Below are 18,767 nucleotides of genomic sequence, written 5' to 3'. Positions count from 1 at the left end.
AGCTAATTACATCCCTCAAAAAATTGCGTGTCCTTAAGTAATTTTACTTTAAAATAATTTTTTAAATTATGCTTATATTGATAAAATACTTTGTGTACTTACTGTTCTTATACATTTTGTATATTTAGTCTCCAATCGAGCCAATATCAAGATGGTCTAGGTTCGTCACCCACTTTGTATGTAGACAGTTTTTCTTGGGTGAATCTAACGTATTATTCTTCATTTTGTAAGCGATGTTATTCACGGTATCTACACTAATATTTAGCGCGCCAGCAACCCCCTAAAAAACATTTTCAATAAAATTGTAGAGATTTATATTATTTAATATCATCAATAATTACCTCTCTATCAGAAATTATAGGAAAAAGGGGCCTCCATTATCTCGTTCCTTTTCGAAATATTTTATTAAAGCCTCAATCAATTTGTGACCCTGGCTATCTATTGTTTTCGGCATTTTCAAACGAAATGTCATATATTACGGAGCGATTTAAAATTTATCAAAATAATTAAATCGACAATAGCCAGCAATTTTTCAGTGCAAAAGGCATTCACTTTGATTTTTAAGCATTAACTATATCTTACAAGATCTTTTGCAAATATTATAGACAACTGGTTCTATGGTGTAATGGTTACAGCATTTAGCTCCCAAACGGAGATTTCGGGATCGATTCCGGGTGGGCGCAATAACTTTTTGTTGTTTAGATAAGACATTTGTCAAATTACCTAAGGGGGCCTGAAGCCCTCGTTATTTTCAATGATTGTTTCTTTATTCCTATTTTTCCTCATACGCGCTGCATTTTTACTTGGCCAACCCATTGTAATATCAAATAAAATAACTGCGTAATTTATTGAATAAATATGTAACACTAAAAAGAGAAATGCAAAATATTTTTAAGAAAAAACTTGAACCGACTTCAAAGAATAAATAAGGAGCTCACTAAAAATTAAAATATTATGAAATTTAGATTTTTAACACACAAAACATTTTAATATAAAATATGAACATAATAATCGTTGTAATAACTATATAAAAATAAACAAAAACCTTATTTAACCGATCTACTTCACGTATTTTATATTCTAATATATATACACAATTTAGGTTAATACCTACAAAACAAAAATAATAATATTGAGTTCGGCACCGCCTTCAAAATAGTCAGTTGGTAGTAGTTAAAGTAAAATTGTAAGTAGATAAATAGGAAGTATGTTGAATTTCGTCTTAAGGCTGTAGTATCCAAGTGTAGGAATGATACAGAAGGATTAGTGTACAAGAGTGTTCTAAAGACGCGAATTTTAGTCATCACAAGAATTACAGGCAACATGGAGGTCTATTTTTTTGTAATCCTGATTTTGAGGCGCTAATATCGATTAATTAAAACTTCTAGTGGTTTGCGATTTAATATTTGGCGCTTAAACTGAATCTTAACCAACCCCAATTATAATATGCGCCGCAATTTAGTATCAGTTCGGCGAGAAGGTTGTCACTTTCGATGGCGTGACACCGAACTACCTCGAATTGTTTATACTCCGTAACGTCTCCCGTAAACACAATCACCCTTATTGGTAATTTGTGACCCACATAGCTACCTAGGCGACAGTTAACTTTGACATATTATACCCATTCATCAATCTAGATATACGTTTAATAAGTAGACGGAGGGGGTTATTCCCTTGTTACTCGCGTTGTAGGGGAAGTGCCGCCGTTTGGGCGGAGACTTCAAAAAAAATGCAGGTGGTAAATGCGGTAAATGGGTGTAGAAAATGGCGACCGACGTTATGCAGCACCGGCCCAACTTCGTATTTAATTAACGGGAAGGTGATGGTCCCCCTTCTTTTGGAAGATATACGTGTTTAATAGTGGAATTTTGCAGGTGCCCCAGTGGTATGATAAAAAAGGGTCTCTTACATTTTTTGGAAAAAATTATATCGAATTTAAATAAACAAAGTTTTGGTAATATCTTTATTACATATGCTTAGTACAGTCTTAATTTTAATTTATTACTACATTTCATTTGTACCTCGATTAATTCACCAGCAAGACGATTGACGAAATACATCAGTAGGTATTCCTCAACTATAATTTTATAATAACTTAAGGTATAGTTTACACTAAAGGTATACCCTTTATATAAGTTCAATCAAACATGATGTTAAATAAAAAAATTATGGATTTACTTCTTTAAATTTTTTAAAAATGTTCTGTTTTTGTCTACATTTTTAATGTCTGCAATTTTCTAAACTTGATTGGATTATTTAATGTTTGATGCTGAGGAAAAATAATAATTTATCTAATTTTTACAGTTTATAATACATTTAAAATAACACTCAATAGTTATCAGACCTATTTCAGTAATATACTTTCTTTCTGCCTTGAACAGCTACCTAGCTATTAAACAGTTTAGTTGATCATGTTTTGATTATCCTCGGTATTGGTATTTGTTAATTTTCCTGCTGCAAAATGTTGATCAAATCATTGCTTGACTTAATCATACTTTTGAAGAAAGAACAACGATTGATCGACATAGCAATTTGTTTAACAGGAACAGGAAAATCCACTGGTATTCTGAAGGACCAGTTGTGTCCTGCCCCTTACGCGCTATAGCTGTTTGGCTTCCACGTTGCTGTGATTTAGCAACCTTACTTCAATGCGAATGTTGTAATGTGAAATCTTGTGCAGCTCTTCGTTGGATGCATAGCGATAAGCATTGGTAATTAATTGTAGAACTTTGTTTTGGCACACCATAGGTCCAAATTGGCTTTATGATTGACTGATAAACTAATTTCTTTGATTTTAAGTCAAGTTAAGAGTATCTGAGCTGATTCTGCTTGAGGAATCGGGCATCCTTTAAGTGATATAATTAGGTTTTTGTAATTTCGCCGCAACGCAATATTAACACGGACATATTTGGGGTTATTAAGCTGTATTTTCCAGTCTCTAGTCCATATGTAGATCTTGTTGACCTCTACTTGTACTTTTTCTACAGCTTTAGACGGAGATAATCTTTTGTTATGAATAACTGTGTCATCGGCAAATGTTTCAACTACTGTTTTTGTTGTCGTTGGAGTATCAGCAGTATAGAGCAGAAGCAGGAGTAGTCCCAAGACACTACCCCATATACAATATAGTTTGTCAGTGAATGTTTGTCGTCAAGTTAAGAGTATCTGAGCTGATTCTGCTTGAGGAATCGGGCATCCTTTAAGTGATATAATTAGGTTTTTGTAATTTCGCCGTAACGCAATATTAACACGGACATATTTGGGGTTATTAAGCTGTATTTTCCAGTCTCTAGTCCATATGTAGATCTTGTTGACCTCTACTTGTACTTTTTCTACAGCTTTAGACGGAGATAATCTTTTGTTATGAATAACTGTGTCATCGGCAAATGTTTCAACTACTGTTTTTGTTGTCGTTGGAGTATCAGCAGTATAGAGCAGAAGCAGGAGTAGTCCCAAGACACTACCCCATATACAATATAGTTTGTCAGTGAATGTTTGTCGTCAAGTTAAGAGTATCTGAGCTGATTCTGCTTGAGGAATCGGGCATCCTTTAAGTGATATAATTAGGTTTTTGTAATTTCGCCGTAACGCAATATTAACACGGACATATTTGGGGTTATTAAGCTGTATTTTCCAGTCTCTAGTCCATATGTAGATCTTGTTGACCGTTACTTGTACTTTTTCTACAGCTTTAGACGGAGATAATCTTTTGTTATGAATAACTGTGTCATCGGCAAATGTTTCAAGTACTGTTTTTGTTGTCGTTGGAGTATCAGCAGTATAGAGCAGAAGCAGGAGTAGTCCCAAGACACTACCCCATATACAATATAGTTTATCAGTGAATGTTTGTCGAAAAATTACACTCTCATCAATGTAATGGATTCCGACAGGCTATTAAACCTTTCAGGAGATATTTGTTCAATTATTATTTTTAATTGCATTTTCCCTGGCAAGAAAGTTCTTCGATTATTGTTATCGCTACGTAAGCAACTAGAACCTCGAAATCAAATTGATTTATGCCTTAAAAGATGAAATAGGTTTACTCAATTACAGCAACGTGGAGCCAATACAGTTGTGCAGCAACGCTCAAGAAATCAGAAAATTAAAGTGAATCAAACCACACGAATTTGTATAGTGTATAAGTGTTAACCCTTAACTTTATTTTAAGTAGTCAAATTTAATTTGTAATAGTGATAAATAAATGTGTAGATTAAGATTGACAAGCATATCATAATATTAGATGTAATTAAAAAGTGGGATTGAAATCCTTTTACCCAATGTTTTAATCTTGAAGATATAATACTGGTTTTAAATATTAGACCGAAATAATTTATAATAAGAAAAGTAGCGTTGGTTCCTAATTACCATTTTGAATTAATTACATATTAAAATCTAAGCTATACGAGTGGTGCGTTATTGTTAAACTACGATACCACAGGATCCCATTACCAGGAAATTGGTCTATAAATTAGTTATAATAAATAAGACTCTCGGCTACGGTGACTAGGTGTCTGATCTATTGCCTTAATGCACTTCGCGACACACTCTAGTAACTTTCCTGCATGCCCTGCAGAATTAGAATAAAGTAGTTAGAAAAAGCGTCGCAAATGGCAAATGGAAATGTCTCGTACGACCGATCCAACTTAAAGAATAAGTACTTAATTTACATATTAAACTAATCAATACGTATTTACGTAACGGGCAGCGATACGTTTTAGCTCGGTGGTGCCATTTCGCTTTTGTTTCCTGCATTCGTCATGACTCCGTGGTACGTACGTGAAAAAATTCGAATTTTTTCAGTTCATAAATCTTTAACCACATGATAATTTATTCGGAACCCCTATCATTTCAGTGCCGACCCTTTACAAGAATTTCTATCATGCTGGGTTAAAATTTCAGTTACTACTACGTCCTTGGAATAATTAATATAACTGTCCTACATGTTTAAAATATTGTTAGTAATGTGCTCCCTTTTCAAAACTAGTATCGTCAAATACATCTAACTTAAATTAAGGTTAAAACGACGTTTTATTTAATATGTGAAGTGTATAAATCGCGCCACTCAGTGTAAGTGTCATAAGAAGAACTACAAGCTTAAGGAAAACGAGAATAATATTAACAAATGTAACAGAAACTAACACAGAATAAGATAGGAGAAACACAAAAGAGATCAGATGTGTTACAATCACTTTTATTGTAACACTAATATTAACTATATTTAACATTTTGCTGAACAGATTCGGCAACAGTTTTATTTTATGTTTAAGTCAAAGTGCTTAAATATATTTTTGTTGGATGCATCACAATTTAATTTATATTCGGAAACTTTAGTTTTAAAGGATTTTCTTTTGTCGCTACTTTTTCCCATCTTTCAGGAAATTTACGTATTCCATCTCGAAAGAACGCTGTATCTTTTGAGGTTATCCACAAATCGACCGATTTACTAAGTAAAGTACTGGGACAGGTCAGACTCATATATCGGAACAAGTAGTAATCAGGAGTAAGGTTTGGAGAGTAGGGCGGGGGGCTCACCACTTCCAATTTTAATAATTCCAAGTATGTTTTCACCGGTTTGGCAACAAACTTGACCATTTTTCTCATGCTGAAGAATAACATTGTTTTGTCTTTGCTTGTGTTGCGACCGATTTTCTAGATTAGGCTCAAGGGCATCAGAATAATGCGTCAGATCCTCGTTCGCAATTTGTTTTAATATCCATAACACTCGGTGTCAAAATCACCAGTTTTATAACGTCGAAATCAACATTTACATGCTCAAATCGATGGAATAAGGTTGCCTTCAGTTCCACACTGAATTGTTTTTTGTTAACACTTCGACGAAATACTGAAAGTGAATCGTTTCAGTGAGGCTTAAACATGAAGTTAATTAGTTACAAATGTACCCGATGTAATCTAATGTACAATAACACCATGTCTTATAAATCCTTTAAAATTAATTTATAGGCCAGTATTTTGTAATCAGAAGAAACTACAGATCACTCAGAGTTCCATTACCACTTCCAATGATGAATAACAACGTAAATATTGCGCTTCAAATTAAAATGAAAATTAAACATACAAAATACCATTAAAATTACCTTTTCATATAATTAATAAAACCATATAAAAGACGGCGGCTTTATTGTATTCAAAATCAGAAAGATGAGCGCCAAATACTATATAGATAATCACGTTATATCATCCAAATTATTCCCAGAAATAATTTATAATAAGCTCAGTTCAGCTGCATTCCATTAATCCACATTAACCATATCAGATGGATTGGTTTCAGCTCTTTTTTTCACTGTTAAGAATCACAGATTTCACCGACAACTTCGGCAAAAAATCATCCATTTCGCAGGTACACAAATCAACAGTCTCGGACCCATCGATTCATGAGCTAAACGAGCGGGAAGCTTCTTCAGGTAGCAAGAATGTCCATTTAACCATTGTATCCGGCGATAGGGAATAGAAAGCAACCATATCTTAGAAAAACGTTGTTCGTTCTTTCTTTTTTTCATTACTGATGCTGTTATTATTGGAACGTCAGCTGCTGTATAGTTGCACGTGTTGTTGCGAGATTTTAATGACGATATGTGTTTGCTGGCTGTCTATTAAGTCGTTTGGTGAATGGCTCGATGAAATGAAACAATAGAAAACACGTCAATTATTGAGCTTAACGTATTGATATTCTCTTGGCTTTATTAGTAAATTAATTGGCAGCAATAGTTCGCAATAGATCGACTGGTATCATTATTCTTGATGACGTATGAAACAAATCAAATTACAATTACGATAATTTACACATAAAAATCGTCTCTACACAGACCGGATGGTTCATATTGACATTTTGATGCTATTTTATAAGAATCTTTAAAATAAAATTGGGGCAATGTATAATACTATTCCCAAAATCCTATTGTTGGTTATAAATATTATTTATATATTATCCATTTTCAGTTGTCCAGTAGTTGTGTTGCTTTCACGTAGCCGCTGTAATTTAGCAACCCTTATTTCATGTTTTGGAAAATATTGTATAACATAGATCAGTTGTATTTCCAGGTCGTCAGTCCACAATAAGCATTGGTAATTAATCGAAGAACTTTGTTTGGGCAGCATTGTGTACTAGTTTATTTATTATCTTAGTGCTACTCCTTATTTTCACTCCATTTGCAAGTCCAAAAAGGCTTTGTAATTGACTGATTAAACCAGTTCCTTTGATCTTAGGTCTAATTGGAAGTATATTCCGATTAACCAATATACTTCTTTGATTTTGAGTGTTATGAGTTCTGTTTTTTGACTAACGTGATATGATTTACATTGATTGAGTATACATATTAAATTTGTTTCATGGATCTTTCAAAGATTCATTGAAACAAGACACTTAAAATATTTTATATAGAGAAAATGTTAGCAAAAAATTAAAAATAATATGTATGTATTATAGTTTCGAATATAATAAGGAAGTACAAATTGATCTTTACTACATATTTTCTTATATATTGTATATCGTATTATAGTTTCAACTTCGTTCTTATTACTCCCTAAGATAACATAAACAGTTTAATAGTCTATAACTTCCTCCATATGGACTGTTACCTCCTTTAGTACCATCCATAAACAACAAGAACAAGAAATGAAACTATTTTATAGGTATTTAAATTTTATTCGAACCGATTTAAACTTAATTCAGCACAATTAATTATATAAATTCAACAGCCGCGTCGTTCGGAATTTTCGACAATGTTTTTAAATATTTTAATGGGAAAGAAAGTAAACGTCCAAAGACCACGAACTACAAATTAATTAATACAAACAATCTTAGGACCTTCGAGCTTTTTATTTAAGATAACACGGCAGCGTTGTAAAATGAAAGAAAAACTGAATTTAACAGTATCCAAATTTGCTCGGTTTTAAATTTAAATAAAAAGGAAAAGTTCAATTGATTTTGTGGATTTTTCGACGAGTTGTGAGGAGATATAGATAATTTTACCCAAAATTTCTACCTGATGTCTTAGGGTTACTTTTCTGTTCTAGGAATCTGTAAATTATTTTGGTTTATTTATTTTTAACACTTCTAGTTTTTGCATAGTTTTTCAATATGTACTTAATAAATATTGCTTTTTTTAATTAATTTCTTAGGCGTAGACTTCGAGCTTTAATCACCTCTTGATTTGCAATGATTTATTCCTTGCTTTGTCCAATTTCTACTTACTAATTGCTACTACTACCACTACAATAAATTTTTACACAATTGAAGCATGATCTGTTTCTTTCCTGCAGCCTGCAATTATTGGGAATTTGTATCCTAAAGAAATTTCTGTAGATCATGAGACTACTGTATTTTTCTTTAATATCAATTATTTGTTGTGTGTTAGTATCAGATCTATCAATAACTCCGACATTTCCGCTAAAGAAAACACGTTATTTGAACTCCTTCACAAGCTGCAAGCGAGAAAAGGTGGTAGTCAGATGAAGCCAGATCCGAAGAGTATGGTGAATGCGATAAAATTCCAATCCAAGTGATTTTAAAACTTCTTTAACCATTTGTATTGCAGATGATGTGGTCTTATCATTATCTTTGGAGCTTATTGTGTGGAACAATTGATCATTTGTTATGGATAGCCATTACTGTTCGCTATTAAGTGATGATTGAACCATGATTTTTTCCACTTAAGATTTTCATAATACAGTTTTCATCACCCATCACTATTTGGTGCGGGAATGACTTCGGTTCATCACTGTGAAGCAATATTTCAGTGGCCATTTTTTAATTTTATAATTATTTGATGTTCAATTCATGTGGCACCCACCTAACCATTTTTAGGTACTTCCCATAGCTTGCAATCGTTCAGAAATTACGACTCCATCCTCGTTCAACTTTTCCGCCAATTGTTATTGAGTTTGTATTGGGCCTTCATCCAATAACTTCTCAATGTTAGGGTTAATATCAATAGAATAAACATATATCAAATAACAGGTCAATTGAAAAGTCCCCGGTCTGATGCAAGTTTCCGGACACTGCTCCAAGAAAATCAATCATCAAGAATTGGTATGCTAACTTTAGACGCCCAAAAGAGGTTGTTACCGACGAAAACACATAAAAAGCCACAAAATGATTTTGAATGACCGTAAATTGAAATTGAACGAACTAGCAGATACTAAAGATATCAATTGAACGTCTACATCATATCATTCCCGAATATCTGGATATGAGGAACCTCTGTACAAAGTGCGTGCCGCGCGAGGTCACTTTTGACCAAAAACAACGACGAGTTGATCATTCGGAGCAGTGTTTGAAGATGATCAAGCGTAATAAACGCGAGTTTTTGCATCGATATGTGACAATGGATGAAACATGGCTCCATTATTTCACTCCGAATTCCAATCGACGGTCATTCGAGTGGACTGCACACGATTAACCTGCTCCAAAGCGTGGGAAAACGCAACAGTCATTTAGGATGCGCATGGAATAATTTTCAATGTCTATCTTGAAAAAGGAAGGACCATCAACAGCGACTATTACATAGCGCTATTGGACTGTTTGAAGGACGAAATCGTCGAAAAACAGCCGCATTTGAAGAAAAAGAAACTGCTGCTTCTTTGAGACAATGCACCGTGTCAAAAATCCATGAATTGGGCTTCGATTTGCTTTCTCATCCACCGTATTCTCCAGATCTGGCCCCCAGCGACTATTTGCTGTTCTGAGATCTCAAAAGAATGCTCGTTGGGAAGAAGTTTTCGTCGAATGAAGAGGTGATTGACGAAACTAAGGCCTATTTGGAAGCAAAGGACAAATCGGACTACAAAAATGGGATCGAAAAGTTGGAGGGTCGGTAAACCCTTGAAGGGAATTATGTTGAATAAAAAAAACAATTTTTCCAAAAAATGTGTTTTACTATGGTAAGCCGAGGACTTTTCAATTGACCTATTATATAGAGATGTACCAAATCTTAACATTACATAGTTTTTGATGTTTTATGTTGTACTTATTTTTATAAAAAGTAGCAAAAGTTTTAATTTACCTTTTCTTGCGATATATGTAATGGATATTAAAGGATAATGCTTCTACATTCGTGAATGGTAGACCTGTTAAAACCAGAACCTCAAAACAATTACCCGTCATTAGATAACTATTTTAATTTACATAAAAAGCAATTTAAACAGACGAAGGTCCCAACCGACCCAACAAAATACGATTCCAGTTGGTCCTCGATCAACGCCCGTGTCACCTGAATACAACCGGCATAAAATTCCAATGATTAGCTTCAACATTTATCTAATTTTTTGTTCGGCTCACAGGCGAGATGTAATTACCTCTATTAGAATCAAAGGCTAACAGGATTTTTAAATAAATGATGGCAATTATTAGGTATTCTGTAGGTGGGCCCGCTACCGTGGGGAGTTTTCGGACGTTCCGATCGGTAATTTTTCGAATTTTGAAATGTGAGGAAGTCGACCTACCGGTCGCTCGAATGATTGTTGTTAACGTTCGGATCGGAATGGTCTTAAAGAGAGCTTCGGATTTCTTTCTCGGAGGCGTCCGCGATGTCGATGATGAGAGACATCGAATGGATTAACATTTTTAATGAGCTGCAAGATGGAGAACGGATAGTTGAATCAGTCAATATTTCGAGATTGAAATGAGGAATCTCGGGTATTATATTTTTGATATTTACAGATGTCCAGTCATTAGTCAAGGAAATTTTATTATACTATGGTTAATTTTTGTGATGGGAGCTGTATTATTTCCCATGAGATGAACTTTATTAAGATGTTTTGTAAAATATGGAGCATTGAAGGTATCTTAAAACTATACCTAAGAAATTATTCTCTATTCTATACTAACTCAAGCTAAAGTCACTAGTGACACATACTCTTCATACTTTTCCATATTTCATCTGGTCTGTTGCGTTTCAATCTTTTGATTTCCTAAGTGGTGTCCAGTAATCATATTGCTTCCACGTTTCTGTAATTTAGTAATGTTCTTTCATGTTTTACGTCGAAATCATCGAATAATTTCGCGGATCCGGAACTATTTTCAAGGTCATCCTGCAGTTTCTTCATTGGTTATGTAGCAATAACATTGACTGCGGAATTATTAGATTGAAGAAAAATTGGATAACTTTAATGTATGATTGCCTGATGCAGCTTAAGAGTCACATTATATAACACAGTACAACACATTTACATTGAGATAAATAAAAGGATATTATTTGTTATGAGGACTAAAGATTTGATATCGAAAACCTCTTGAGTTAAGAGTGAAGAAATTTTGTATATATGAATTGCGACAGATGGCAACAAAATTGAGAAAGAATTGTCGGTAGTTACAAAATTATCAAAGGCCTTTTCATATTTGAATTTCTTTTATGTTGTTGTAATATATAAACACCTGTATATCTGTTATCTATACTAATTTACGATAATGTTATAAAGTTTTGGAGTAACTTTTTTTTTGTTTCAGATAATTATTATGGATAGATACTGAGTGAAATATCACACAGTCACACATCTCTGATTCTACGGTAAGCACCATTTATTTAAGTCTACGTCTTTTTAAATGTAATTGTTATTGCATGCTCGTTCGGGCAGATGTGATGTGGATGTGAAACTATTACGGTTTGCAGCTGAATCTGCTCGGTTTTGGAAATAATGGGACAAATGCACGAACGGTCATATATGGGCCATAATTTCATTCATGTATGCTAAACCGCACTCTACTGCGGTGCGTGTGATTTTGACGTCACGCTTATTGTTTTAAATTTTATTGCTGTTACAAGTAGCAATATATATAACTGTTTTTTGAAATTTGATTCGAGTAAAAGTTAAAAATTGCCTTAAAATTGCTGTAGAATATAAAGAAATTATCACAGGCTTCACTTTAAATATGTGTCATTTTGTCGAAATTAGAACAAACAATTTTGTAGTTGCAGCAAATTTTACTATTTTACTTCAATTTGAAGAACCATGTCATCAAATTCTTGGTGAAGCCTATTGCAACCATGCTCCTTCTATTCCAATATATGGCGATTTTGACACCAAAGACAAAGGGCATTCTGGACAGCCAACAAAATTTGAAGACGAGGGTTTGAAGGCATTACTCGATGAAACCATCAATGTTGATTGATATCGACTACAATTAATGCGTTTAGGCCGAGCGAGGACTCAGACTGTTATTCTTCAGCAGGATAACGCTCGACCACATGTTGCAAAACCGGTGAAAACATACTTGGTAACATTAAGTTAGTAAGTAAGTTAAAATAAATTATATTTGATAATATTTTATATAATATTTTTTAATTTAGATTAGAATTTTCTTGTATGTCAAAGCCAAACTGAACTAAAACTCAGAGTTGGTGCGGCAACATTGTCGACGTCACAAATATCTACGACGCATTGCTAAAAAAACCTTGAATAGACTATATATTATAGCTTAGTTGAAAAGTCCCCGGTTTGCAGTGCCATATATTGTAGATGAGATCCCAAGTGGTACATGGATTTAATCTTCGAACGTTATTAATTATTATTAGCGGTTTAAACTCGTGTTAAACACAACAAAAAATTTATTTTAAAGATTGATTAATTTTATTGTCTAGTTAATTTTACGGAGCCCGGATCAACAGATGTTTGAAATCTGGAATGCGAAAACTTTTCTAATTTACATACGCTTTGTTCTAGCAGGTTATAAACAGTCCCTTGTCAATGTTTTAACTTAAAATAATGGCCGTAATTATCTATTATAAATGATATAAAAAATGTGGGTCACTAAATAGATTTATTAGGTTTTTTTTTTCGTTACGTCGTTACGTTTAATGGCTCATTTCGGACGTTTTACGTTGTTAATATTCTTTTAGTGTCGGTAATTAATGCTGGGCCCCGTGTGAAACCATTTTTTCATTTTTTACATGATGTATACGATAACGTGCGAGAATTAGGAGTAATTGTAAATAATTATCTACACATTTTTCCATCTACGTTGTAGATTAGGACGTTAGCCCGGAAGTATAATGCGGCATTATCATTAAATTATCATTAGTAATAATATAATCGGTTCCACCTTGTCCATTTCTTTTCGTAGATTGTAATAAAAGCGCGAATGCGATTAGGTGATTTTTGTTAGGTAACACGTCAAGTAGTCTATTAAAATATAATTTCGTCAAGTAGTTGTGTTTAGGTATGCCGAAGAAATATTGATAGTGGTAAATGGAAGTATCGAACTTTGACTTTCAAATTAAGATATCGGTAACTTTTGAGATTTCCTTCCCCTCGGTTATCAAAGGGATTTTGTGGTGAAAAGTAGGGTAAGAGTGAATAAATATCGATACTATTAAGAAGGAGTATCGATATTTTACCGAAATATTGAATGTGGCATGTAGGAATGTTCGTCTGGTCGGGCGGTCAAAATGTGTGGCTGTTGATGTGATTGTTTGTCCGAACAGTCACTACTATATTTGGATGGAATTTGCACGAGAACTAAAAATGCTGATTGAAGACATACTGGTTTATTTCGATATTAAATGATACATGTGGTCGACGAGAAAATTGACAGGATATTAGGTTAGGTAAAGGAAGTACGGTAGCGCTGTGGAAGTGGTACTGTTACAAGGGGGTTGAGGAAAGAAAACAGAGCGAGACGTCGTCGTGGTGGTCTTTTATAGCCTGGAACTGCATGGTACCAATCCACCGGCGTTGCCAACCTTTGAACTTGCAGGTGAATGCGTGGTGGCCTAAAAATTTAAATATTAATGCATGTATTCTGATCATTACTTTAAAAGTGCATTTATTGATAATTAATTTATTGGATTTATTGAAATGTATGAAATTTACTAATCAAAATATTTTCCATCAACAACAATTCTACATTTTTTCCACCTTTCTGGTAACATGGCAATATCCTATGGAAAAAACGATCCCATCATTCTTCAGCATTCGAATACCGTATGTCAGCTAAGCTATGCTGCATCGATTTGAACAAACGATAATCAGAAGGCACAGGATATTTTTTAAAACTCTTGTGCTTTGGATTACACCAGAGTCTCAGAACTTAATACTAATTTATTGTTTTGTCAATAGCTCCCTCTCTTTCTCAATCTCTTTCTCAGAGAGAGACGTTAATATACGATTTTTCATTTACGACTATATGATTCAAAGACATAAAAGAAAAGGTTTTTCACATGAGGTTTGACTGAGGAGATGAAAAATATACGTTTAACGATAACTCAATGGAAAAAATTATAATATATTCAATTAATTGTTGTCATTGATCTCATCACCTACACCAAATTTAAATTTCCATAGTTCCGAGGTCAAATCAAAATAAAAAAAAAGATTCGTCTTGTTCTTTCGGCTTTAACTTATCTCTCTTAATCTATTCAATAATTACAGTACTCATATAATTCTGTTAACATCTTTTGGAGAAACCAAGAACGTCTTTCTTACGATGTAAAGCTCATCGTTATTTCTGACATAATAACAAATGTTTTGACAGAGTCCAAAACTCATGGAGGTTTCGGAAAGGGCGAAAAAAACAAATAAATACAGTTCGATATCGGGCAATCCGGAACGAAAACACCAACCGTGTAAAATTGTGCCAGTGTTTTTACCTTCGTTCCGATGATATATATATTCTTGGATTATTATTTTATATTGCAAAAATAACATAGCGCCCGTTTTAAAAACGGTCGCGCGAAATTTGATATTATTTCATTGGTGATTCGATTTCACGTCGTCGACTGCTTATTTATTTAAACGGATTTGGCTGGATCCGGCCTGATAAATTCAGCCGCGTTCTCTGTTTGGTTTCTAATCGGGTTTCTGGTGTTTTGTCAAGCTACACGGCCGTCGCTTTCAGCTTATTGTTTCGTTTTAATCTATTTGTTTTGAATAATTCAGTTACGAGTTGCATCTGCAAATGTTCCCATGTTTAATTTAATAAAACGGGCGCGGATTACGTCAGGCGGGATCCCATCGAATACCCAACCAGGACGAGAGAGAGAGATAATGGGAAAAAAGCTGGAAGGAATGGGGAGCATCAGAACCATAAATATCACCCTCGTTGTTTTAAAAACATCTCATTTCGATTTCATCGTCATTTTTAGGTGTTTTTAATCACTAAATCATTCAAGTGATCACTTTCAAAACTATTCCAGAACTAAAACAAGAAGCGAAGCCATGAATATTGAGTATTTTAATCTCAGAAACAGTCATAAGCAACTAAATAAAATGAATTAGTATATTAAGTGATGAATGATTGAATCTCAAATTCAACAACGATTAAGATTTAAGTGAGCTTTCATAAAAAAAGATTTCATAAAAAATTGGTGTCATCATCATTCTTCAAACCTTCACTACTGGACTACCTGACTTGTTTTTTGCGAGTTCTAAATGATCTAAATTCCTGCAAGTCAGCAGTCCAATAAGCGGATGGTTTTTCCCAATCGTGCGTATATTTTTTCTGCTTCACTATCTCCACTCCACTAGATGCACTTATACTAAATGTAAAGCTGCTTTTATAGAGTTTCTCAAAATATTTCTATTTTCACTCTCTCAGTTTGTGAAATATTAACACTAATATGAATAATATGAGTAAATTGGTTGAAGTAATTGCATCAAATAACAAAAATCTTTTGATATGTGTAAGTATCAGTCACAAATTTTCTTTAGTTTAACTGTTTAAAGGACTTTATCAGCAACTAATACAGATATTTATTAAAACAATCAATAGTAGAGTCACAGCCAGAGAACGTAAAATATATCACTATATCTCAGGAATCTAGCTATTGGACAGGATTATATTAAGGCATGATAACCTATAGTCGTTATGTCGTATCCCACTGTGACCTAGTGATTTTTTTACATTTTTTCTATCCTAGACATTCTGATAATAAAAAGATTTAGTTTATAACAGTTTTTCTGTTTTGTTGAAATATACCTAACTGAGATGATTTTAATTATGTTTTTCTACTTTATGTCATAATCATTATTATCAAATAAAATGCCATGTACTGTCCACGAAACCTTCAGAGACATTATGTATGCAGGTATATTCATTTTAATCACCTTAACAGCTTCCTTTTTTCGTAACTGCATTCAGTGCTTAATATGGGCTTCGAAGCAAGAACCAATGTCTTCGATTAACTCTTTTGGAATATATGTCTTTGTCAGTTTTGACCTTTCGTAACATGATGTGTACGATAATAAATTTGTTATACTTATTGTTCAACACATAAAAAAATAGACATATAAAACATAACAGAAAAACTAGTTTCAAATATGTGAACTACTTTCGTATAATTGGCATAATGAGTCCTCTTTCGCAAATAAAACAAGTTGTTCTGAATTTTATAGCAGAGCAGACAGCGTCAGTAAAAATGTATCACGGTAAATGAATGAATTTGAAATATGGAGCAATATATCAAGCTATTCATGTTTCAAGATATAATGAAAAGTTGAAAATATAAAATATTGAGAGACAAAATCAATGTTCTACAGTAAATTAATTAACTTTTATTAGTTCACTTAACAAAATCTTGTTACTTTTTTCCACTGTCAGACGCTTTTTTCTTTATAATTGCAAAGAGAATTTTGGATTAAAGATATTGAAATGTTTACTCGTATAGGTTAAGTTTTGAAAATATTAAAAATAGTGTTGGGAACTATCGACTGAAACTGACTATCGACTGTTTAGTAATTGACTACTTTTTATGATCGAGTGTTTCAGTCGCTATTTTTGGTTCGACTGATTTTACTACTCTTTACCATTGACTGTTTAAGTCGCTATTTTCGATCCGACTGATTTTGTTACTATTTACTAACGACTGTTTCAGTCGTCTACTTTTAGTTGCTATTTTTGGTTCCACTAGTTTCATTCGACTGATTTTTTTCAATTTATTATTCAATTTATGCTGACATAGATTTATATGTAATATATGTATATAGTTTTATGATTTTTTGGTAGTTTTCCGGTAAATAACAATATATTGTATATTAATATAGCAGCATTTTAGAATGATATTTTTCAAGATTGTTAATGTAATAGGGTAAGAATATTCAAAATGTAAAAGATTAGTTGACTGTTATTATGGCATGTTATTGTAGGTAATATTTCGATTAATCTCTCGATTTTTGCGTATATTTAATTCCATATTCATTTCTGATCCGCAGTATGGTAGTTGTGTTTCATATTTTTATTGTGATATACAAAATGTGTTAATTCAGTGAGATGGTTGAGAGGAAGAAATATATATGGATACCCACAACATAAATTTTCGGAGACCCCGTTGTAGTTTGGAGTCATCAAAATAAAAAAATATGTATTCTATATGTATATGCATTCAGTATTCTTTAAAGATAATCATTACGCAAATATATTTAAGGTTAATATTGTTGATGGTTATTATAAAGACCAAGAAACATTAATATTGCAGTGCTGCAGAAGTGATTAATAGTTGAACTGAAAAAAAAACTAATTGGAAAAGTCGATAGTATGTTTCGTTCCCCCTGTTCCTGCATTGGTCATCCTGCATTGGCAATTTCATTAATTCCCGCGTTCATGCGCTATTTCCATGCACCGAAATAATCAGAAACAAAAATTCCTACTCGTAAAAGTTTTATTTAACGCTTGAACCGTTTTGGGCCGCGCGTGTAGTGTGTGCTTTTTTAACCATATTTGGTAGCCCCCGGTCCTGATACAGGACCGGTTTTTTATCAATTTTGTGTATTTTCGGGACGTTTCCGTCGGTCGGTTTATGGCGAATATTTTAAGCGCTTTCCCCAAACTGTTTAACGGAATATTTATGCGCGCAAAGTACATTGTTAGGGTCGCAAAACTATCATAAGTTTTTTATGTACTATTGTGGCCCACTCGTCCTTTGAATTGTCAGTTTTTATAACCGATAAATTTCGCTGGGTCCCGAGAAATAACAATTTTGACCATTGTTTATCGTGGTTTCTTTTTTTTTCTCAGGTCTCGACTTGCTCTCGCATTTCTCCCAGCTTCTCTCTCATTCTAGTCCGTTTACTTTATATAGTCTCGCTTTCTTTGTAGCAGTTCGTAGCGGGCGTGTCAGATGAGTTAATATAGTGACAGTGTTAATAAATTGCAGGAATATGTGAATCGTTAAACTTGAAACTTGCATTGTTCTGTCTGCCAATTATCATCCTCTCGAAACTTTACTGCCGGCAAAAGGTTACTTTCCTTACTATTAGTCCTATGGGTGATGTCCGTATACTGAAGTCGTATTATTCTAGAAGGCATTTTTATGTGTTTTTCTTTATTAATCTCCTAGAACGTCAACAATCTGCCCGTGGGCAATAAGTATTATTATATGACTTCACTTATACAATATAACTACCCTGACATGTGGTATCTGATCTACTGTACAACTTAAAATCTAAATCTTATTCTGGATACTGTTCCAACTTATTTTAAAGTCTTAATCCTAATTTATTCTAAAAACTATTCTAGCTTATTTTAGAGATTATTAAATCTCACTCTATGTGTCTATTCGTATCGGCAGTTTGCGTTTTGTAACGCATGTTAAACGTCGATCGAAATGCATTCCCAGAAATTTAACGTTGTCTGCTTGAGGAAGTTCATGACTATTCTGTTTTACTGAAGGACATGTTCATCTACAAACGGTGTCACATGGGTAGATTTTGTCTCGTTTGTTTTGATACGCCACGTTTTCAACCACAATTTTACTTTGTTAAGATGAAGTTGGAGGTTTCTTGTGGCTGATATTGGATCTTCGTATGATGATAAAACC

The 18,767-nt window shown here is 33.4% G+C and overlaps 1 protein-coding gene across 8 annotated transcripts in view; it reads left to right on the top strand.

The window, feature by feature from the left end:
- The window catches only part of LOC143193733 (ephrin type-B receptor 1-B), a 615,182-nt gene that overhangs the window by 48,371 nt on the left and 548,044 nt on the right, over positions 1 to 18,767 (top strand). For all 8 annotated transcript variants that reach the window (XM_076400076.1, XM_076400075.1, XM_076400077.1 and 5 more), the window contains one exon: positions 11,465 to 11,525. The gene's annotated coding sequence lies outside the window, so the exon portion shown is untranslated. The remainder of the gene's footprint in view (positions 1 to 11,464; positions 11,526 to 18,767) is intronic.

The sequence above is a fragment of the Rhynchophorus ferrugineus genome, unplaced genomic scaffold (genome assembly GCF_030347505.1).
Source record: "Rhynchophorus ferrugineus isolate W39M unplaced genomic scaffold, kcgeb_rfMv2 rfM3, whole genome shotgun sequence".
Lineage (NCBI taxonomy): Eukaryota > Metazoa > Arthropoda > Insecta > Coleoptera > Curculionidae > Rhynchophorus > Rhynchophorus ferrugineus.
Note: the sequence above shows the minus strand (reverse complement) of the source record. Positions and strands in the feature narration are given on the sequence as shown.